General features: G+C 40.6%; 1 non-coding gene across 1 annotated transcript; it reads left to right on the top strand.

Moving 5' to 3' along the window:
- Nucleotides 1-23437: 23437 nt before the first annotated feature.
- Nucleotides 23438-23544, top strand: LOC133820601 (small nucleolar RNA R71). The gene has a single exon (XR_009887007.1). It is a non-coding gene; the product is annotated as a small nucleolar RNA R71 (small nucleolar RNA).
- Nucleotides 23545-24507: the final 963 nt, after the last annotated feature.

Consider the following 24507-nt stretch of genomic DNA (forward strand, 5'->3'; position numbering starts at 1 on the left):
AAAGTGCCAAATATAAAGTCAATCTAAAGGCAACCTGATCGATCCTATCTAGGATTCAAATGGTCAAAATAATCCAGGGTTCAACTTGCCCTTAACTCCTCACCCCTTTCCACAGTGATACTTTAAGGAAGATACAATCTTCTACTTGGAACTCCATGTTCCTGCATTTCAAATTAATATAACTTTTTTATTTACTCTAAGAAGTGAGCATCCAAGCTCTAACGTCAAATAATCTCAATGGTCCCCTGAACTACCTCAGGATTCAAACTCAACACCTCACCCATCTCATTCCAATGAACGGGTGATAAACATTCTCAAACATACCTCATCTCATAAGGTATTTTTATTATACTTGATAATTCCCCCCCCCCCCCTCTCTCTCTCTGATTTACCATCAGTCTGATGATAATGAACTGTACTAAATTCAATCTATATACTCATTGCCTTCTGCTACCTTCCTCAAAACTTGGAAGTAAAAACATAGTTCTCATCAATAAGATAGACCTCAAATTCCATGAAGGCGCACTACCTCTTTCACAAAGAGGTCTGATAACTGATCAGCTGCATTACTTGTCCTTACTGATAGAAATGAACTCACTTGGAATAGTGGTCCATAATGACCCAATGCCAACTCATACTGACCCACTATCCTGGGCAGCCCCACCGCGAAACCCATCGCGATGTTTCCTTATTTCCACTATGGAATACTCAAAGGCTACAATGGCCTTACTGATTTCTGGTATTCTGGCTTGACCTGCTAACAGGTTAAGAACTTTGCCACACATTCCATTATGCCATTCTCCATCCCAGGCTACCACTATAAAACTTTCATATCCTGTTACATTTCCATGATGCCTGAATGAAGAGAATAAGAGAGTAGTATGAGATTCATCCATAATCTCCCAATTAATCTTAGTGTCCATCGGATTCCAAATCCGATCCTTATACCTCAATAAATTCATACCTGACACTGTTTAATCCTTAGCTAATCCAGCTAAGACTTTCCACTCAATCTTTCCTATCTTTGGTTCACTTAATTATTTTGTTTTTTTTAATCCTCTCTGAGATAGTAATCTCAAGAATGAAACTGGCTACCCGGCCCACCAAAAACTCTACTCTAGTTCTGGTCAAATCCTTTAACAAACATGTTGCATAAGCAATCACTTATCCCTGTCACTGAAGTGCCATAACAATCTGCTAACTGATTCTGATCTGTAAGAAGACTCAGAACTCTTCCACAAAGTACATATAATATCGTGCCCATCAAAGGAAACTCCTGCCTACCGAGGCGTTCCTTAACCTTGGAAAATCTCCGCAAGAAATACATCACAATACCATCATCCAAGACGATCACAAATCCCATTCAAATAATCCTTTGAATGCTCTGTCCATCTAATTCATCAAGACAACTCAACATTAATTACCCTTTCAAACATAACTCAGCACTCCCAGTGCCCTTATCTGATATAAAAACAGTCTTATGTATATTCTTCTCCCTGATCTCTAGCTGGTAATAACCAGATCAAAAATCTACCTTGGAGAATACCATCTTACTCAATAACTGAGCCCCCTTTGGGTCTTACAACTTTGCTGAAGTCGTTCAAAACAGTGCCCTAGATCTGATTCCATCCCTGGCACAAATCCAATCACCATTTATCTTTTCTATATAAAGGAAACCCTGGCAAGTCCCCTAGAAGCACATCCAGAGACTCACAGACTAATCCAGTCTGTCCTAAACCCACTGGCACAATCTAAGTGGTATCCACCACACTAGCTAAGAGTTCTATGCATCCCCCTGCAATAGATCTCCAGCTCTAAATACAATGGCATAAGCATACGAAGTCCATGCACAGTGCCAACTACTACAAGGCCTCCCCACTCTCAAGCTCCAAAGTTACTATCCTTTCCTTGCAATGTTAACATTGTCCCACACTTGGCTAACCAATCCAAATCCTGAATCATACTGAAGTCAGTCATAACAAACTTTATTAAAATCACTAATGAGTCTTTTTTATCATAACCCAACTCATCTCTTAAATCACTAATACAGTATCGCATTCCCATCACAATGTAACCATGTGAACTGCATATCATCTCTATGCCTCTCTATATGCAACAAACAAAGAAACAGCATGGCACCAAAACCAGTCAGCATAATACAAAATCCGAACTAGAAAGTTGACCTGCCACCCCTGAGGAACTAATCTCATTCTCAGTCGCTGATTGCATCGGAACGAACACTCAAGCTGGAGTCGAGCTATCCATCCCCTTTTTCTCATCCTTTCTTAGCCTTGGGAAATCCTTCTTGAAATGCCCAACCATGTCACATAAGAAATATGTCTTTGCTCGGCATTCTCCCAGATGACACCCTTGCACCGAGTGCATACTAAGTCAGTCTTCCACTCCTTCTTGCTTGATCTAACCAGTGGAGGCATCACTGTCTGAGCTCCGTGCTCTCTAACACTTTCTTGCTCAATCTAATTTCCTGCACTCTCAACAGCAAGAGCCTTCCCTACCACCTGAGCGTAGGTAGAGATTTCATGCAGTGGGGCAACTCTATTGCCATGAGCTATTTTGGAATTCAATCCCTGAATAAACCTTTCCTTCCAAGCTACATCTATGGGTACCATGTCAAAAGCAAACTTACCCAACCCATAAAATCTGTTAATATACTCAGTTATTGATGCCTTACCCTGAACCAAGTTCATAAACTCATTCACCTTAGCAATCTTGGTTGCATCACAATAATATCTCTCATTGAACAGTTGCCTAAATTCTTTCCAATCCATCACAGCTGTGTCTCGCGTTTGGGATACTACTTCCCACCATGTTCGGGCATCATCCCGCAATACACATGTAGCACAGATCACCCTATCATGACCTACCAGCCCCATACTGTCAAGAATGGAACTGATCATGCCCATCCATTGCTCAGCTCTGAATGGATCTAGGCCTCCCTCAAAGACTGGAGGGTAATACTCCTGGAATCTTTCACAGAGGAATTCCCATCTATTCTCAACCCTAGGCTGAGCCAAAACTGGTGCCACTTCTGGCATAACAAAGGAAGAGGTACTCCCCAACAGATTCTGTTGTTGCTTCAAACACTTAATCTCTTCCTCCTGTCTATGCAATCTTAATTGCACATCAATAAGCATTTGTTGGAAATTCTGAGGGCCAGATGACGAACTCAACCCTTCGCTGAAACTCCCAGCCTCAGTATAACCACCACCAGGCCTCATTATCTGTCTTGGGTACAAACCTGCTGATTGAATCTACAGTTAATAACTTGACCCATTAATCATGATGAGCACATCAAGAGCTTTCCTCACGGGAACAATCTTACCACATCACATTCACAAACCATTGTGGTGCTAAAAACATGCCCATGGCATTCATACATCAATCATAATCCCTGCTCTTCCAACATTCACACCATGCCTCCAACTCCAGCATGCAAATATCACAATTATATATGTTCATAGAGCAGGAAATCATATGATTACATTCATATATATATATTCATAGAGCATGTAATCATATAGTCAAGAGCCAGGCACTAACAGAATCACATGCTCCCCAATACAATGTGCGAGTAAAGCATTTACTTTCCATTTAAGCAGTTAACCACATAACTACAGAAATAGTTACCATTCCCTGAGTGAAGTTATGTTTAGTGACGAGTGTACATGCCCAGCTTGTCTTCAGGAGCCCTTAAACCTTGGCTCATTCTGATACCAAGTTGTAATGCCCTAAGATCCAGGCACCGTTACGGTGTGCCTTTTAAACAGTGCTCAACTCGCTAATCGAGTCATTTGGACATAATTACTAAGTATGATTAGCGGTTTAGGGACTAAAAATTTTGGTTAAGATATAATGTTTCACTAAAACATATATTGTATACATTGGGATCCCAAAAATATAATTTAAAGGTTCATTACAAGAAAATATTCACAACCAGCCGATCTATGCTGCAAAATAGGGTTTAACCCTAGTTTCTCTTTCAACCCTCAACCATGGCGGTCGAGCAGCCGCATATGTACACATCGTCACCTAAGCTCTCTAACTCAAGGATGGTCTTGCTTTCTTTTGCCTTTACCTGCACAAAATAGCACTAGTGAGCTGAAGCCAAGCCAGAAAACTCAATATGCTCATGACAGTAATAACATGTCATCAAATCATAAAGTGCATGCCTAGTAATAATAGCCTTAATCACGCATGCAAATAAGTTTGAATAATTATGGGTATCCAAGATAAGGAATCCTGCCCTCCTTAGTGGATGACTATCAAGTCAATCCTAATCAGACAAGTGATTTAACACTGGTGGTTCCGATAATCGTGCTGGGATTATAGCCCTAAATAGAAGAGTGACAGATGTAAAAGTCACTAAGGTGGGTTCCGTTCCCTTTACAAATAAGTGATCGCGTCACTAGCTTAAACAAAATAAGTGATTGATGAGCAAGTCACCAATGGAAACCAATCAAGTGACCATAGAGTCACTACTGTGGGATTCCGTTCCCTCTAGCTATGTGACGATACGATCACCTGGGCCTTCTGGGCTCGGCTCTAAATAACTAGTCATAGAACTAGGCAAGCCAACAGTGTAAACCAAGAGAGTGACCATAGAGTCACAACTGTGGGTTTCGTTCCCTTAGCCATGTGATGATAGGGTCACCTGAACCTTCTGGCGCTGGCTCTGAGTAACTAGTTATAAAACTAGGCAAAAGGGAGTGACCATAGGGTCACAACTGTGGGTACCGCTCCCTTAGCCATGTTATGATAGGGTCACCTGGGCCTTTAGCTCTTGCTCTGAGTAACTAGTTATAGAACTAGGCAAGTGCTTATAATTTTCATCAAACTTAGGGTCGGTCCAACATTAATACTCCATATGAGTCATTCAATGCCGATGTTTATTAGATCTAATCTTTTATCATCTCTACGTTCATGATGCTTATGCCACTTCTGACTCTTAGGTCAATAACACACGACCAATGTCGATTCTGTCTAGTAAGTTAGTGCCACGCACAAGTAAGCAATGCTACCAAACATATATCATATGTCAAATATCTGAATACAGGGCATTTACAATGCTTACTTAACAATTGCTAGCATAATTAGGAGCATGCACAAACACAGAGACTCAAGCTCTGATCAATCTCATATTTAACATTCATGGAATGCCCTAACCACATGTTCCTCATGCATCATATGCATCACATTTAAACACTCGACATGCCTCAATAATAACCATGCATGTCATATACAAAGGGTGCAGTTTTCTTACCTTTGATCCAAGCACAGGTTACCAATAAATGAGCCACAAGCATGATCCTGATTCCAAGCCCCTAGTGAAAACCTAGTCACAACCATAATATAAAACCTCATCAAAATGAGTAAATAAATACTTCCAAACCCACCCCAAGCCTCCGGGACGTCGAATCCCACTCAACTAGGTAGTAGGATCGATCCTAGGCCCTTAGAGTTAAGTTCCCATAACAAAAACACAATTCTAGGAAAAAACTCCCTTAAGTGCCGCGGCCCTCCATACACCATGTCGCAGCCCGCCCACCCAGACAGAGCCTCCTCCTCCCTCAGCAAGCTTGGGCTGCGGCGCCCAAGAGCAGGGCCGCGACCCAACCACGAACCAACCATTTTTCCTCGTTTTTAACCTTTTAAAACCTTCCAAAAACCTATCCAAACATCTCCAAATTCAAAAATCAAAGTTCTCAAACATCCCCATGATCCAAAACCAATAAAACCCAAGCTTCAATTCAATCAAAACACAAAGTCCAATCAAAGCTTAAAAACTTAAAACTTAAAACTTAGATTACCTCTAATTGAGTTGTTCCCAAATAAATCCTCCAATTAATAAGCTTCTAATCTTCCCTAGAATCGCTATGCCTCAATCCTCGCTTGAATCTGAGTCCTAGAACTCAAGTTTCCTTCAAAAATGAGATCGGGAGACGAAAAATGAAACTTTGAAGGATAGAGAACGTTTTGAACGTTCTTTTTATTTCTTAACAGGTTACTTCAAGCTTAAGTAGCCTCAAACAAATCCTAATGCTCAGGGTCCCGAAAACGTCCCTGGGGGAAAAATAGTCAAAACCTCCAGAATTTCCCCCTGTTCTTACTAACTCCCAATTTATCATCAAATATGTATTCCCATTACCAAATAACCCGGTAATGCTAAATACCCCTTGACTCACTCCGAGTTAAGTATAAATCTTGTTGTGACTCTCCCACTAGCTTACCTCCTAGGATTGTCTCGTGCTGAGTAACCCTAACATAAACAAATAATGTAAAGCACCACACACATATCACTTATATGCCAAATATGCCCAAAATGGCCAAAATATGAAAATCATCCAATTAATTAGAAATGGGTTCACATGCATATTTAATACACCTAAACATGCATATAATCATTTAATAACATAATAAATCAATTATGGCTCTCCCGGCCTCCTAATCAAGGTCCTAAACCTTATTAGGACATTTGGGGCATTACACTAGCTCTTTGGCTAGTGAGACAGAGCTAAGGGTGAGGCCCTAGATGACTTTATGGTCACGTAGCTAGGACATAGGCCTGGGAAGTTGGCTTAAAAGCCAACTAAATAGGGTAGCGGCCCCAGGTTGATCCAACGATCATGCGATTGAACTTAAATGATATTGGTTATAAATTAATGTTTCTGATTTTTATTGAATGGTTATTTTAAAGTTATACTTTATGTTGTTGCACATTCTGTTTTCTTTGCTGAGCCTCGACTCACGGGTGTTTTGTGGTGCAGGTAAGGGGAAGGGAAATCTTGACCAGCCATGAGTTAGAGAGCTTCAGTGGCGGCGTGTACATATGCGGCTGCTCGACCATCACGGCTAGGGTTATCTCAGAGGAACTAGGCTTTTAACTCTATTTTTCCGCTTAGGACAACTGATGTAATCTTTTGATATGAATATGTCCTTTTTAATGGTTTAGTTGTAATATTTTGGGATCCCATGTTATGTACCACTTTTGGAATAAAAGTTAATGGTTCTTTAACAAAAAATTTAACCCTAACCCTTGTCATTAACCTTAGTTACACGCTTTAAGCCAAATGACCTAATTAGGAGGTCTGACACAATTTTAAGTACACAGTGTAACGGTCCTAATTAGGAGGGCATTATAACTTGATATCAGAGCTACCAAGGTTTAAGGGTTCCTGAAGACTGGCCGAGCATGTACACTCGCCACTAAAGACAAGCTTGACTCAGGGTTCGGTAACTATTATGTGTTTATATGTTTAAATGCTTAACCATGATATGAATGCCTTATCTGCATGCCTATTTAGGAAGCCTGAGATTATCTTATAGGGCTTGGCCCTTGATTGTTGCGTGACTGTTAAGGAACATCCTTAATAGCATCGTTATTGCTTGTGGATGCAAGATAACTGCTTATTAGCGCTATCATTTGTATATAGGCTAGGGGAAATGTTTATTAGCATTGTTATTACTAGTAGGACTTAAAGGAACATGATTATTAGCTATGTTGGATTTGTGAAAAATACTTGGATATGCCTATGTGTATTGTTATGGATATCAGAAGGTGCTTATTAGCACTACAAATGAATATATTATGTAATGGCATGCTTATTAACATTGCATATGTATGTTATCTGATGATCTTGGGCTGCCAGGCGGTAAGCGGTATAGTTATGACTTACCTAATGGCCGATTTGATCTCTGTAGGGTGGATAGAGTGTCAAAATGAATCCATGAAGGTCAGAGAGGCTAGCTAGCCAAGAGTTATAGGCCAGTGAAGGGGATAACTAGGGCCAGGTCCCACCGCCAACTCCAGAGAACTGGCAGCAAGTGCTTGCTGACATGCAAGCCAGGTTAGAGAGGCAGGAAGAAGAGAAACGCCTCTTGAGATAGCAACAGGTTCCAGCAGGGAACCTATAGGCCGCGGTACCAGCAGTGGTACAACCTGAGTTATCGGCAGTTGTACAGCCCTAAACAGAGGGAGATAGGTGGGAACCCCTATATGAGAGATTCAGGAAGCAACACCCTCCAGTTTTTTAGGGTAGTTCTGATCCACTGTAGGCTGAGCAGTGGATGACTATGATAACCACTATCATGGAATTTATGAGGGTAGGCAGTAGTGAGAGAGTGGCCTGTGCCACTTATATGTTTCGAGAGGATGCCCAAATATGGTGGGAGGTGGTATCCCAGACTAAGGTAGTTGCCACCATGGAGTGGAAAGAATTCAGAACTTTGTTCAATGAGAAATACTACAATGATGCAGTTAAGGCTGCGAAGGCTGAGAAGTTCAACAAGTTACGTCAGGGTGACATGATAGTGACTGATTACATTCTGAAGTTTGACAGATTGGCAAAGTTTGATTGGGATCTAGTGCCCATTGATGGGACCAGAAGGGAGAGATTTCTGCAGAGGCTATAGCCTATGATAGCCCGGGATGTTTGCATTACTACTGTGCCGGGAGTGACTACTTATGTACAGCCTGTAGGAGAAGGCGCTTATAGCTGAGAGCGCTAAGAACAAGATCTGGCGTGATAATTCAGCTAGATGGGATTCTAGGACGTCGAGACCACCATTTCCAGGTTTTGGTAGGGATGGAGATCCCAGTGATCAGAAGAGGAAGACCCCATATACAGTTTCAGTTCCAGGGCTAGATAGGAGGCCATGGGGTATATAGATGGGCTGCCAGAGTGGCAGTGAGACATGGAGGGCATTCCCAGAGTGTCCTAGGTGCAGAAGGAGCCATGTTGGGGAATGTTAGGCGAAGGCCTGTTTTGTTTGTGGTAGTACGGGGCACCTGAAGAAAGATTGCCCGAGAGCCAGAAAGAAGGAGCCGAAGAAAGTGGACAGCCTGATGCCAGCTCTGGTGTTCACTTTGACCCAAACAGAGGCGGAGGCTAGTCCTTCAGTGGTTACAGGTCAAATTTCTAGTGCTAGAACCTTTTACACTGTTCTTATTGATTCGGGTGCTACGCACTCCTTTGTTGCTAGTTGGATTATAGATGGGTTGTGTAGACCTTGTGATTTCTTTTCTGTGGGGTTTAGTACGGTATTGCCTACTAGAGAGTTAGTGGTATCTAGGAAATTGATTAGGCCACTACAAGTTACAATGGATGGCAGGGAGTTGTCAGTTAACTTGGTGGAGTTAGAGATGACTGATTTCGACATAATTCTTGGTATGGATTGGCTAGAGAAGTACGGGGCATCAATAGATTGTAAGAAGAAGATGGTAACTTTTGAGCTAGAGGGTGAAGATCCCTTTGTTTTTGTTGGCACTGTGCATGGACCCCGTATACCTATGATATCAGTACTTATAGCTAGAGACATGTTGTAGGGAGGATGCATAGGGTTCTCAGCTTGTGTGGTGGATACCACTCATGTCGTGCCAGTGGGACCAGAACAAACTCGATCAACCTGTGAGTTTCTGGATGTGTTTCCAGAGGACTTGCCAGGGTTACCCCCACACAGGAAGATTGAGTCTGTGATTGAATTGGCACCAGGGACAGAGCCAGTGTCTAGGGCACCTTACAAGATGGCTCCAGCAGAGCTGAAGGAACTGAAGGTTCAATTACAGGAGTTACTGGACTTAGGTTTTATCAGGCCTAGTTTCTTGCCATGGGGTGCACCAGTTCTCTTTGTGATGAAGAAGGACAATTCTCTGAGGATGTGTATCAATTATAGGGAACTGAATAAGTTGACTATCAAGAACGGATATCCTCTGCCAAGGATTGATGATCTATTTGACCAGTTGCAGGGTAAAATGGTATTTTCTAAGATAGATCTTCGATCAGGTTATCACCAGCTGAGGATCAAGGAGGAAGATGTACCAAAGATAAATTTTCACACCAGGTACGGGCATTATGAGTTTTTAGTGATGTCATTTGGATTGACTAATGCCCCAGCAACATTTATGGATCTGATGAATAGAGTGTTCAAGGACTACCTGGATTAGTTTGTGATCATCTTCATCGATGATATATTGATATACTCTCGAACAGAGACAGAACATGAGCATTACCTCTGGTTGGTATTACAAAGGTTGAGAGAGCGCAGGCTGTATGCGAAGTTCAAGAAGTGCGAGTTTTGGTTGCCACAAGTAACTTTCTTGGGTCACATATTCAGTAAAGATGGTATTAAGGTGGATATAGCGAAGATTGAAGCGGTCAAAGATTGTCCAAGACCGAAGAATGCTTAAGAGATCAGAAGTTTCTTGGGTTTGGCGGGTTATTACAGGCGCTTTGTGGAAGGGTTCTCCAAGGTTGCATCATCATTAACAGAGCTGACACGCAAGAATCAGAAATTTGTTTGGTCGGAATAGTGTGAGGACAATTTTCAGAAGCTCTAGGAGAGTTTGATTACTGCACCAGTTTTGAGACTTCCTACAGATCGAGATAAGTTTGTGGTTTACTGTGACACTTCGAGGCAGGGTCTGGGTTGTGTACTTATGCAGACAGGAAAGGTGATTGCCTATGCATCATGTCAGTTGAAGGATTATGAGCAGAGATATCCCACACGTGATTTAGAGCTGGCAGCGGTCGAGAGGCATTGGCCTAAACCAGCAACGTACTATTACGTTGATCAACTCTAAGGTCAACGGTGAACCACGGGGGTTGGGATAGCTCTATGGGTAGTGAGACAGAGCTAAGGGCGAGGCCCCAGATGACTCTATGGTCACATAGCTAGGGCGTTGGCCCGGGAAGTTGGCTTAAATGCCAACTGAATAAGGCAGCGGCCCCAGGTTGATCCAACGATCATGTGATTGAACTTAAATGATATTGGCTATGAATTAATGTTTCTTATTTTTATTGAATGGTTATTTTAAAGTTATACTTTAGGTTGTTGCACGTTCTGTTTTCTTGCTGAGCCTTGGCTCACAGGTGCTTTGCGGTGCAGGTAAGGGGAAGGGAAAGCTTGACCAGCCATGAGTTGGAGAGCTTTGGTGGCGGCGTGTACATATGCGGCTGCTCGACCATCATGACCGGAGTTATCTCAGAGGAACTAGGGTTTTAGTCCTGTTTTTCCGCTTAGGCCGGCTAATGTAATCTTTTGATATGTATCTATCCTTTTTAACGGTTGAGTTGTAATATTTTGGGATCCCATGTTATATACCACTTTTGGAATAAAAGTCAATGATTCTTTGACCAAATTTTTAACCCTAACCCTTGTCATTAACCTTAGTTACACGCTTTAAGCCAAATGACCTGATTAGCAAGTCTGACACAATTTTAAGTACACAGTGTAACGATCCTAATTAGGAGGGCGTTACAAGAAGTGCATGCAGTAGAAAGCTGACCTGTCACTACTGAGGGAATTACCTCAGCCTCTAACTGCGTCAATGCGAACACTCGAGTTGGAGTCAAGATGTCCACCTTTTTCGACTCCTCTTTCTTCATCCTTGGGCATTCTTTCATGAGATGCCCCATTATTCCACATGAAAAGTAGACATTTGCCCGACACTCTCCCAGATGACGTCTTCTACATGTGGCACACTCAAGATACGCCTCCAGATCTCATTTCCGCCCATGCCGCCATTATGTACAGCTCGTGGCCTCCTATCAAGGCCGAAAGGTAAAATAGTATTGGAGATCTTCCTTTTCTAGTCACTAGGGCCTCCGTCCCTACCAAATCCTGTAAAGGGAGATCTCATCCTTCGGGTATCCCTTCTGGCCGCGTTCTCGCGCCAGATCTTGTTGTCAGCACCTTCTGCAATACGGGCTCTCTGTACTACCTGAGTGTATGTTGTCACTTTAGGCACTATAGTAATCTTGACATCTTGGGCTATCATAGAATTCATCTCCCTAAGAAATCTTTCTTTCGTAGTCGAATCAGTAGGCACCAAGTCCATAGAAAACTTGGCTACTCTATCAAATTTCAGGGTGTATTCTGTTATTGACATATTTCCCTGAACCAGATTGTTGAATTCATCTGCCTTCGCAGCTCTCACTGTGTCATTATTATGTTTTTCATTAAACACATCTGTGAACTCTTCCCAAGTCATTGTGGTTATATCCCTAGTTTGGGACACCTCCCACTAGATTCGGGCATCCTCCCAAAACATGACGTGGCATAAGCCACCTTCTCATTGCCCACCACCCTCATAAAGTCTAGGATGGATGTGATCATGTTCATCCACTGCTCAGCTTTGAGTGGATCTGCACTACCCTAAAAAATCGGAGGGTGTTGTTTCCTGAACCATTCATATTTGATCATGTTCCCAATGGTTCTCTATCTCTGACTGTTGTTGTACGGCCGGTATTGTGGCAGCATATGGTGCTACTAACGCAGTGTTCTCTGCCAAAACTAGCTACCGTCTCAACTAGCGAATCTCTTCCACCTGCCTTTGCAGCCTAGCTTGTATATTAGCAAGCATTTGTTGCCAGTTCTCAGGGGCTAGCTCAGGGTTCTTACCTTGGTCATTATTTCCGACCAGATTTGTAGCGCTGGCTGGCTCATTGATTTCCATGAAAGCATACTTCCAAGTCTATCTACAATCAATGAGTCGACTTATCAGACAATAATAATAGTATTCCATGCCAACCTACAGTCCAAAACCAATCAAATAAGCATTCACATGCATTTACAATGCTGATAAGCATTCCAATAGCTTCACACATATATAGTCATGCTAATGAGCATGGCGATTCATATTCATGTTCAATCAGGGTGCTAATAAGCACGTTCTTAACGTTCACAAGCATCAACAGTGCTGACAAGCACATTCCTAGCATTCATATGCATAACCTACCGCTATTAAGCATTTCTAACATTCAAGAGCAATAATGATGCTAATAAGCATTTCTATAGCATTTACAAGCAACAATTGTGCCAATAAGCACATCTTTAACATGCATACAGCAGTCAAGGGCCAGACCCTATCAGAATAACTAATACTTCCTAATTAGACAGGCAGGTAAGGCATATATATTTCATTCAAGCAATTGCATGCATAACTATATTAATAGTTACCAAACCCTGAGACGAGCTTCTCTTTAGCGGTGAGTGTACATGCCCAGTCCATCATCAGGAACCCTTAAACCATGGCAGCTCTGATACCAAGTTGTAACACCCTACTAATCAGGGACTATTACGACGTGTGTTTAAAGTAGTTCTGGACTCGCTTAATGAGTCATTTGGAAAAAAAACATGCGATTAAGTAACTAACGGTTATGTATTAAAAATCTTTGTCAAGGAATAAAAATTTCTATTAAAAACTTTATTCTTTACATGTGATCCCACAAAAAAAAAAGTTTAAAAATTGTGTTCAACTCAGGGATTACAAAATAAACCGATCTAAGCAGCAAAACAAGGTCCAACCCTAGTTCCCATGCGATATCTTGGTCGTGGCAGTCGAGCAGACTGCATATGTACACACCACCTCTAACGCTCTCCAACTCATGGTTGGCCAAGCTTTTCCTTATCCTTACCTGCACCACATAGCACCTGTAAGTCAAGGCTCAGTGTTGTGTAAAATAAAGCTAAGTGCAAGTGTACACTGTTAACAACAGGTAATACAGTAGCAAGTACCAGATATCATCTCCAGAAGGACTATTTTTTAGTTCTTGATTGTAAAACTAGGTTCTAACAAAATGATTTAAATGCACTAAAATTAATTCAAAAAGATTGTGGTCTACGAACTAAGTAATTAAATACTAATTGAATGCAGAAAAATAAAAGAAACAACTCAGAAAAAATTGTATCAAGAAGTAACAAATGTTATGATGGCAGCTAGAATAATTATCCCCCCAATATGCAACTCTTACAATGATGCTGGATTGATGCCGCAGCAACTGGTAGTCTAGGAATCCATAATTCTAATTAATTTTCATAGGCTTTCGTCAAAGAACTATGATTCTAATCTTTTAATTAAACCACATATTTCTATGCTAATTAAATTTCAAAGATTTAATTCAAGCACGAATTCCATAAGACTATGCTTGGTAATAATATATGTCTATATCACTACAATGTTGAAATCAATGAATTCAAGCATGCACCATTCAAATTGTGGGCCAGTTAAATCCAAACTTTTCAGTTTTGAATATTAACTCAGCTACTCACTAAGTGTGATCAATCATTATCAAGTATTAATCATGAGAAATAATTTAATGAATAAACCTCAAGTGCATTAGCATCAAAATCAAAATATCACAAGTCATATATTATGGTTCAAATTATCCTAGCTAATTAGAGTTTAGCTCATAGTTACAAACACAAAAATAGCAAAATAAATGTAGTTCATATTCAGAAATTTAACAAGAAAAATTAAGGCTACTAAGAGTAGAGAGAGAGAGGCCAGACAATGGGAGAAAGTCTCCAAGTTGTCTTTTTGGTCTAGGTCCTTCCCTTTGTTCTTATCTTCTTCTCCCCCCTTTCAAAGCTCTCCGAATATATATGTATATATATCCATAAAAAATCAGGCGGCTACTCCTTCTCTAGTCTGGGCGTGTATTCTTTTCCACTTTAATATAAACTTATCTCATTGCTCGTCCCGAGTAATGAATTTACTACCTAACAACACACAACACACACAAAACACAAAAGACACAACAAAACAAGACACTCGAAATCAATTTGAAAATGGTCATATTAAAGTGGGGAGTGGGGATAAAGCTCTCAAATCAAAGATTCAATTGATAACCCAAGTGTATACGCAAGCCAAATTTCTTAAGTATTAAGATGCTAACCCAACAAAGTTTTCAAAGTATTCCCAATTAGTGCACAATTAGCTCTTTCCAATCAACCCCTCTTCCCTATATTGAATTAAGCAACAATCCTAAGGTTTAATCTATGCTTTCATATGTTGAACTCAATAACCCCTCTCCACTAATGTAGTTGACGAAGTGATTTAGATCAATAGGTCTTTATTATGTGGTTGTAATGTAGGCTAGGCTAATGATATGGATTAAGATAGAATTTGTAGGCTAAAACCTTAAAACCTAGCTTGCCTTGGATCTAATAAGTTCATATCCTCTACCCATTACAAGTGAACTCAATCCCCCTAACTCGCTCAATAGTACTCAATTCCCTCTTTCTATGAATACTACACTTATATGCTCAAATATGGTTACAAGCAACTACAAACAACTTATCTATTGACACTACTAAATATAAACACATAATTCTTTTTTTCTATTTTTTCATATTTTTCTGAATCTGTTTATATATATATATTTCTACTCTTTTTTATTTGTTCTATTTATTTATTTTTTAATAATATGGAAACAAGACAACTAAAAAGTAATATACTAAAAATAAAAATATTGAAAATAATAAGACCTAAACACAATTAACAAATTTGAGCATATAAGTGTATTAATTAACCAATTATGAACACCCCATGAACCAAGTACTCTTTCTTCACTTCCCCCCAAAATTATCTCACATAATATCCAAGACAAACAAAACTTAAAGTTTGGTGAGAAACAAAAATGGGATATTCAAAATGGGATTAGCTATCAAGTTGAGGTTATATGAACATAATAGGCCAATAAGCTCAAAGTTGGGTCACTAGGTATTGTAATTACACGGCAGGCATGAAAAGTTCAAACGGTTCAAGAAAATTGCCTAAATCCTCTCTAGATCACTAAGCCTCCTAGGATTTCCCCTCAAGGGAATTATCAAGCCAATTCTAAAACTTAAACCTTCATGAATACTTAGTTTAATCTAGGGTGAGGGATTCATGGTCAAACTATGCACACTTAATTGTGACACAATCTCACTATGGTTGAATTAGCACTAAAAACTTTAAGTAATAAAGGCTCATTAATACACAAGAGTTAACCAACAATATTGCAATTTGGTTTTTCTGAAATTTTATCATCGAGCTACCCCACACTTAGAAAAAGCCATTACAAAAATTGATTCCAATACAACCTAGACTCTAGACTCGACACAAAACAACCCTAAGCGGCATCTAAAACTTAAGACAAGAAATTGCAAGAAATAAGACAACACAATAGCAATTTAAAACAACATCCCCCCCCCCCCCCGCCCCAAACTTAAGAGAGAGCAATGTCCTCATTGCTACCCAACACAACACAATGAAGAACAACAACAACAACAAATTACAGTAACAAGGAAAAGAAAAAGCAAAAGAAACTAAATAAAAGCAAAAGAAAAAGAAAACTCCCTCCTATCACTGATCGCCACCATCGGCGTCCTCATCGCTAGTCTCCTAAGCGTCTGCAGTGCTAACTCCTCTCCATGGTGCTAGGATGTTATTCGGAAATTGAGGCAAGAACGTGAAAGGCTTGGTGAAATTCCTCTCAAGTATGCTTCCGATGGACCGGTCACGCACTTGAGCATAGCGCCAGTAAGCCTGCTGTTGCTGATGCATAAAATGCATAAATTCCATCATATGGCGGTGGTGAGGGTCAACTACAGGAGCAACACTAGAGGAGGCATTAGTAGGCATAGCAGGGACCTCATTCTCAACTGGTGGTGCAACAGGTGGGTCATGGCCAACATCCAGGGCAAAAGAAGAACTTTCCCCACACTTCTTTGAATCAGAAGTCTGCAACACTCGAGATATGTCATATTGGGTTATACGACTGGGGATATACTTCTCAGGGCACTACTCAGACATCGGGACACCTACCTGACGACATAGTTGCGTGATCAGAGAGGGAAAGAAGGTATGCCCTGCCTTCTTACTGGCACACTTTTGTATTTCTTGGGCAATGATTCTGCCCACATTGATGGTATGCCCTCTGATGATGGCAAATAGCAGGAACATTCGCTCCATATTGAGAGTGGAGGTATGCATGGTGGGCATAAAATGGTTGCGAACAAAGTAGAACCATACTTTAGCTTCAGGTGATAAGAATTCTCGCCTACAAGTGTGGCAACCTTGTGTGGAGGAGGATATCCACTGAGTGTCATGAACCGTAAGATCTTCTAATACTTGTTGGCATAACCCCGGATCACAGTTTTGAAACATGGCTACATTGTCATCATCCTCAATATCCGCTAACCCATAAAGAGCATTGATGGTAGCAGATGTCAGTGGGACTTTGGTTTCGCACACTAGGACACTTGGTGATTTGGTGGGCCAAAGGTTGGCATAGAATTCCCTCACAACAGTATCATCAGGCATAAGGCGAGGGCTACAAAAGAGCTACCAACGGAGTGCTTCAATAGGAGTGCGAACATAAAAGGGCATTTCTACTTCATCAACACTATTCAAATTAAATCCCTTGTCTGCTAAAAATATTTGGTTGCGAAATGTGTTCTCATAGCGATCAACGGCCTCAGTACCACTAAACTTAACATAAGAACTGAGCTTCCTAGCGACTTGCTTCTTTCCCAGAGGCATTCTCAACAAAGAATCAAAACAATAGAAGTCAACCCAAAAGTTTTTCTTATCAACAAGCCCCTGCTTATCAACTTAAATATGTCCCCAAAGTATAGCAAAATGCCTCTGAAAATTTAGCTTCAACAGATGCCCAAAAATAGCAAAACTGACCAAAAATATATCCCTCACTTTGGCAATACAATAGTCCCTCATTGGGCCCAGAAACTGCTCAGAACACAACTAAATTGCCCAAAAAAATTCAGAATCTAATATGCACCTAAAAACCACGAGCGACCATTCTGTATGGCTGCACTAGATGACCAAAACTTTCATTTCAATTTGCACAGGGAGCAAACCACATCAATTCAGCCAATAAGATTACCAATCAAACAATAATACCTAGTTAGCTATTAACAAGCATAAGAATAAGGAATCCAACAGAAAAATGTGGCACAAAATGCAGGCACTCAGCTGCAATACCCCATTAATTACAATAACCATCTGAATATTACCTCACAAGAAATGTGATTGGTACTCTGCTGCTCAGGTAAGAGAGAGACACTGGCTGGAGAGATATCAGGATGTGATGGTGATGTTTGGGCGGCTAGTTGCGTGGGTGTGAGACAATGGAGCTGAGGTCTTGGGGCCTTAATATCGTAGGCTTGTGGTCGGAGATGGAGCTTTTGGGATTGGCTGTAGGTGGGTCGCGGCTATGGGTTTGGGAAGTACGGGGGTTGGATGGGTTTCGTGGAGGAGATGATGGGGTTTCGTGGTGGAGATGATGGGGCTTCGTGGGTTGTGGTGGTTATGGTGGATTCGGGAACTTCACGGCAGGGGGCGTCGGGCTGGTGAAGGGCTGTAAATGATTGTGGCAGATGGTTGTAGTGGTGGGGCGGCTGGGATTCGGCTAGGGTGGTCGGAGGTGCAGCCGTGGTGATGGGTATCAGTCTGGGGTATCGGGTTGGGTCAAAGCTGTAAGTTTTGGAAAGATAGAAATTAGGGATTGGTAAAAAAATAATTTTTATTTGGGTTAATTCTAAAATTTTCCCAAACCTTCTTAAAAATCTCAAATCTCGCTTATCTCCAATGCTGCAACATCACTCCCAGACTTTCTAGAATTCAAATTATCAGGAAACCAACCATAAATATCACCAAGTCCTGACCCGAAACATGTCCAAATTCTCTTCAATTGACCCATAAAACTATCGAAATCCTCACAACCACCTCAGAACATGAATTTATTCAAATCCAAAAAATAAACAATGAAGGAAGGAGGTGAAAAACATGAACAAAAATAGAATACTATATATATATATAATTAATTTGCTGCTCTGCAAGTATATCTTTAAGCCCAGCAGGTCAACACATGACTCTTCAAGGATCAATTAAGGTAAGTGCGGTCTTGTTTCGCTCAACCTCACCACCCCAATAATGTTTCAACCTCTGTCCATTAACCTTGAATTCACCTCCTTCATTTCCTCTCAACTCCACAGCCCCATAAGGATAAACCTTAGTAATAGTAAATTGCACAAACCACCTTGACTTAAGCTTCCCAGGGAACAGATTGAGTCTAGAATTAAACAATAAAACTTACTGCCCTTCTTCAAATGAATGGGGTTGGATATGTTTTTCATGCCACCTCTTTGTCTTTTCCGTATAAAGCATTGCATTCTCATATGAAAACAAGTGCATTTCTTCCAATTCATCAAGCTATAGCATTCTTTTCTCCCTCGTCAGTTGCAAGTCTAGATTGAGTTGTTGGAGTGCCCAATAAGCTCTATGTTCAAGTTCCACTAGCAAGTGACATGCTTTTCCAAACACTAAGCGGTAAGGAGACATCCCCAAAGGAGTTTTAAATGTCATTCGATAGGCCCATAAAGCATCATCCAACCTCTTGGACCAATCCTTGCGATTTGGATTCACCACCTTCTCAAGAACACCCTTGATTTCTCTATTAGACAATTCTGCTTGGCCATTGATTTGAGGGTGGTATGCCGTAGCCAGCTTATGCTTATGATTCACACTATACTTAGCCAATAAGCTAGCCAACACTTTGTTCACAAAATGGGTTCCCTCATCACTTATGATAGCTCCTGGAGTGCCAAACTTAGTAAAAATATGCTTGTGTAGGAACCTCATGACCACCTTGGAATCATTGGTAGGATAGGAAACAACTTCAACCCACTTAGAAACATAATCAACAGCCACCAAGATATACAAATTACCATACGAGGGTGGAAAGGGGACCATGAAATCAATCCCCCAAACATCAAACAATTAAACTTCTAGTATATTAGTTAGAGGCATTTCATGTCTTCTTGAGATGCTTCCAACCCTTTGGCAACAATCACAACTAGCACATAAGCATGAGCATCCTCAAATAGAGAAGGCCAAAAGAAACCGGATTGTAAAACTTTGGCGGTCATACGTGCTCCCCCAAAATGACCACCACAAGGCAATGAATGACAATGAAACAAAATACCCTCTACCTCATGTCCAGCAACGCATCTTCTAATCATCTAATCTACACATTGCTTAAATAGAAATGGCTCCTCCCAAAATTTGACTTCACATCATTCAAGAATTTCTTCCTTTGTTGGCTAGTCATCTCTGGTGGCATCAACCCACTAGCCAAATAATTAGCAAAATCAGCAACCAAGGAAGCTCATGAGAATGTTTAACCTCAAACACTTGTTCATCGAAGAAGGTTTCTTTGATGGGAACAAGAGAGTTGGAATCTTCTTCACACTCCATTCTTGATCAATGGTCAGCCACTTGATTTTCTACCCTTTTTCTATCTTGAATCTCAACATCAAACTCTTGAAGCAAAAGCACCCACCTAATTAATCTTGGCTTTGCATACTTCTTGGTAATCAAATACCTTATGGTTGAGTGATCGATGTAGACAATCACTTTAGAGCTCACAAGATAGGAGCGAAACTTGTCAAAAGCAAAGACAATGTCTAGTAGCTCCTTCTCAGTTACAATGTAATTCAATTGAGCTCCAGTCAAAGTGCGGTTGGCATAATAAATAGAGTGAAATACCTTGTTCCTTCGCTACCCCATGATAGCCCCGACAGCATAATCGGTAGCATCACACATCAATTCAAAGGGCAAACTCCAATCTTGTGCAATAATGATAGGGGCTGAAATTAATCTCTCTTTCAACTCTTGAAAATCCTTCAAACATGCTCCATCAAACGATTGCAAAGAGGCTTGAAAATCCTAGAGAAATCTCTGATGAACCTTCTATAGAATCCCGCATGCCCAAGAAAGCTTCTAATGTTCCTCACTGAATTAGGGGGTGGTAGCTTTTCAATAACTTCAACTTTTGTTTTATCAACTTCAATCTCTTGCTTTGATACCTTATGCCCCAAAACAATACCTTCCTTAACCATAAAGTGACATTTTTCCAAGTTAAGGACTAGGTTTGACTCTTCACATCTCTCAAACACCTTAGACAAGTTGCTCAAACATTCATCATAAGAATCCCCAAAGACTGAGAAATCAACCATGAAAACTTCTAGAAATCGCTCAACCATATCAGTAAAGATAGCCATCATACACTGCTGAAATGTAGCAGGAGCATTGCATAAACCAAAGGGCATTCTCCTAAATGCAAAAGTACCATAAGGGCAAGTGAATGTAGTCTTGTGTTGATCTTCTGGGGCCACTACTATCTGATTGTAACAAGAGTAACCATCTAGGAAACAATAGTACTCTCTCCCAGCAAGTCTGTCTAGCATCTGATCAATGAAAGAAAGAGGCGAATGATCCTTCCTAGTGGCCTTGTTTAGCTTCTTGTACTCCATGCAAATCCTCCATCTAGTCATAGTTCCAGTAGGAATCAACTCATTGTCTTCATTCTTTACCACAGTGATCCCACCCTTCTTAGGTACACACTGTACAAGACTCACCCATGAATTGTCAGAGATAGGATAAATAATGCCAGCATCCAACCACTTAATGATTTATTTCTTCACTACTTCCTTCATGATAGGAATTAGTCTTCTTTGCCCCTCAATAGAACCTTTTTCATTTTCTTCAAGCAAAATCTTATGCATACATAAAAAAGGACTAATACATCGAATATCTGCAATAGTCCACCCAATGGCCTTCTTGAACTTTCTCAACACCTCAAGCAACTTTTCTTCTTGTTCATGATTCAACTGCGCTGAAATAATGACAAGTAAAGTGGATGATGGACCCAAGTAGGAATACCACAAATGTGATGGCAAGACTTTCAAATTCAACTCAGGTGGCTCTTCAATGGATGGTTCAGGAGCTTTGAACTCCCTAGACGACAACTCCAATGAATCAAATCGTCCTCTTGTTCTTAACCCTTGAGAATTAGCCTCCAACCAAGCTAAGTACTCCTCCTCATATTCATCATTATGAGAGTCAAACAACAATAACCTCTCTAATGGATCATCAACATTACTAGTCTTAAACTCCTTTGATGCCAAAATATCTACCACTGAAACCACTGAGCATTCCTCAACCTCATCAAGAAATCCCATAGCCTTAAAAACATTAAAAGTAACATTTTCATCTTGTACCCTCGTAGTAAGCTCACCCTTCTACACATCTATTAAAGTTCTTCTTGTCGCAAGAAATGGCCTCCCCAAGATAATGGGCACCTCTCTATCTGCCTCATAGTCTAACACAATAAAATCAGCAGGGAATATGAATTTGTCTACCCTCACCAACACATTTTCAATCTTCCCATTTTGATGAGCAAGAGATATATCTGCAAGTTGAAGAGTAACTATAGTGGGTCTAACTTCTCCAATCCCCAATTGCTTGAAAACTAACATTGGCATCAAATTAATACTGGCATCCAAATCGCATAAAGCCATCAAACAATAAGTATCTCCAATAGTACAAGGAATAGTGAAACTCCCAGGATCCTTCAACTTTGGTGGCAACTTGTCTTGCAAAAATGAACTACACTCTTTGGTTAGAGCCATGGTTTCAAACTCTCATAACCTTATCTTCCTTGTAAGAACATCTTTCATGAATTTCACATAGTTAGGCATTTGCTCAAGTTCCTCTACAAGTGGGATGTTGATATGGAACTACTTCAACATATCTAAAAATTTCTTGAATTACGAATCTAGCTTTTGCTTCTGAAAACGTTGGGGAAATGGAGGTGGCTACTTTAAAATTGAGTTGTCTGGGTGCCTATGCTGCGACATTCCTACAGCATTCTGGGCAGAGGCAGATTTTTGTACACTAGGAATTTCAACATATTTTTGGATTTTCTCATTTATTTGGATTGAAGAGGGCTCACCCTCATGCCCAGAATTTGTCTTGGAATTCTCCAAATCTTTCCCACTTCTCAAAGTGACGACTTTACAATGTTCATTGCTCACATTTCTTGGATTCTCGGTATCACTTGGTACCGTACCATGGGGTCTATTTATAAGCTCATTAGCTAGTTGCCCAACTTGGTTTTCTAAGTTTCTCAATGATTTTGCTTGGCTTTGGATCATGGCTTCGTTCTTCACTATATACTCCTTCAACATGTTCTCAAGAGAGCTAGATTTCATAGCTTGTTGTTGTAGCCTTTATTGTGGTGCTTGTGGGGGATAACCCAGTGGGAATATTGGTCTTGGAGGCATAGAAGAATTTCTAGGGCCAGCCCCTTGATTACTCCATGAGAAGTTGGGATGTTTCCTCCTTGATGGGTTGTAGGAATTAGAATAAGGACCATTCCTATTTTGATTCCCCATGTAACACACAGCTCCTGGATTGGAAGGATAGTTGTCAAAAGTATGACCCTCACCACAATACACATGAGAAATGTTCTCCATGTGCCCCATTTGTGTCCCCATAGGCTGCCCAATTGAATGATTCATTCCCATGTTCATTACCTTGAGAAAATTCGAAATAGAGGAAACTTGGGCCATCAAAGAAGTGATGGCATCTACCTCATGAATACCAGCCACCTTTCTACCTGTAGTTGATCTAGTAATGGGTCACTGATAGTTTTTGTTGGATATCCTCACAAGGATTTCATATGCCTCATTATAGGACTTATCAAGAAGAGACCCATTTGCCGAAGCATCAACGACCATTCTAGTATGGGCATTTAGACCATTATAAAATGTCTCCATCTGGATGCAATGAGGAATGCCATGATGAGGGAATTTGCGCAACAATTCCTTAAACCATTGTCATGCCTCATATAAAGATTCTTCATCAAGTTGTTGAAATGAAGTAATCTCATTGTGCAACTTGGCATTTTTAGTGGGAGGGAAGTACCTCATCAAAAACTGCTCCGCCAACTCTTGCCATGTAGTCACAGAATCATATGGCAAATAGTTCAACCAAGCTCTCACTCTGTCTCTCAAGGAGTATGGGAACAACTTCATTCCCAAGGCGTCTTTTGTAACTCCGAGCAGCTTGAATGAATCACTCACTTCAATGAACAATCGAAGATGAAGGTGAGGATCTTCTGTTGGCGTCCCGCTGAACTGGCCTACAGTTTGAAGCATTTGGAACATGACTGGCTTCAACTCAAACCGTGTAGCTTGAATTATTGGTCTCACAATGCCCGGATTAAGCTCATTGAAGAGGGGGGAGCATATTGCCTAATAGCACAATCTCTATCATCAGCCACAATAACTGCATTTTTCCCATTATTGGCAGCTACTCCCCCTTGAACTACTCTCTCTTGAGCAACTCCTTCTTGATTTGCTGCCCTTTGAGATGCTCCTTGTTGAGCTCCTTGCTCAAAATCCATCATCACTACTCCCCTTTTTTATTTTTGTGTCTTTCACTTTCTTCTAAATGTACGCTCGATTTTTGGATCAATGGGAAGTAGTTCAGGGTCTTGATTCTCGTTCATACACTGTATACACCTGAAATTTCACGAGAATCACCCAAGTTAGAATAAAAAATTTAAACCAAATTGTAATATACTTAATTTCACAATAAATCACCTTCAACAGTCCCTGGCAACGGCGTCAAGAACTTGTTGCGTAAAATAAAGCTAAGTGCAAGTGTACACTGTCAACAACAACTAATACAGAAGCAAGTAACAGATATCGTCTCCACAAGGATGATTTTGTAGTTCTTGATTGTAAAACTAAGTTCTAACAAAATGATTTAAATGCACTAAAATTAATTCAAAAAGATTGTGGTCTACGAACTAAGTAATTAAATACTAATTGAATGCAGAAAAATAAAAGAAACAACTC

The sequence above is a fragment of the Humulus lupulus genome, chromosome 2 (assembly GCF_963169125.1).
Source record: "Humulus lupulus chromosome 2, drHumLupu1.1, whole genome shotgun sequence".
Classification (NCBI taxonomy): Eukaryota; Viridiplantae; Streptophyta; class Magnoliopsida; order Rosales; family Cannabaceae; genus Humulus; species Humulus lupulus.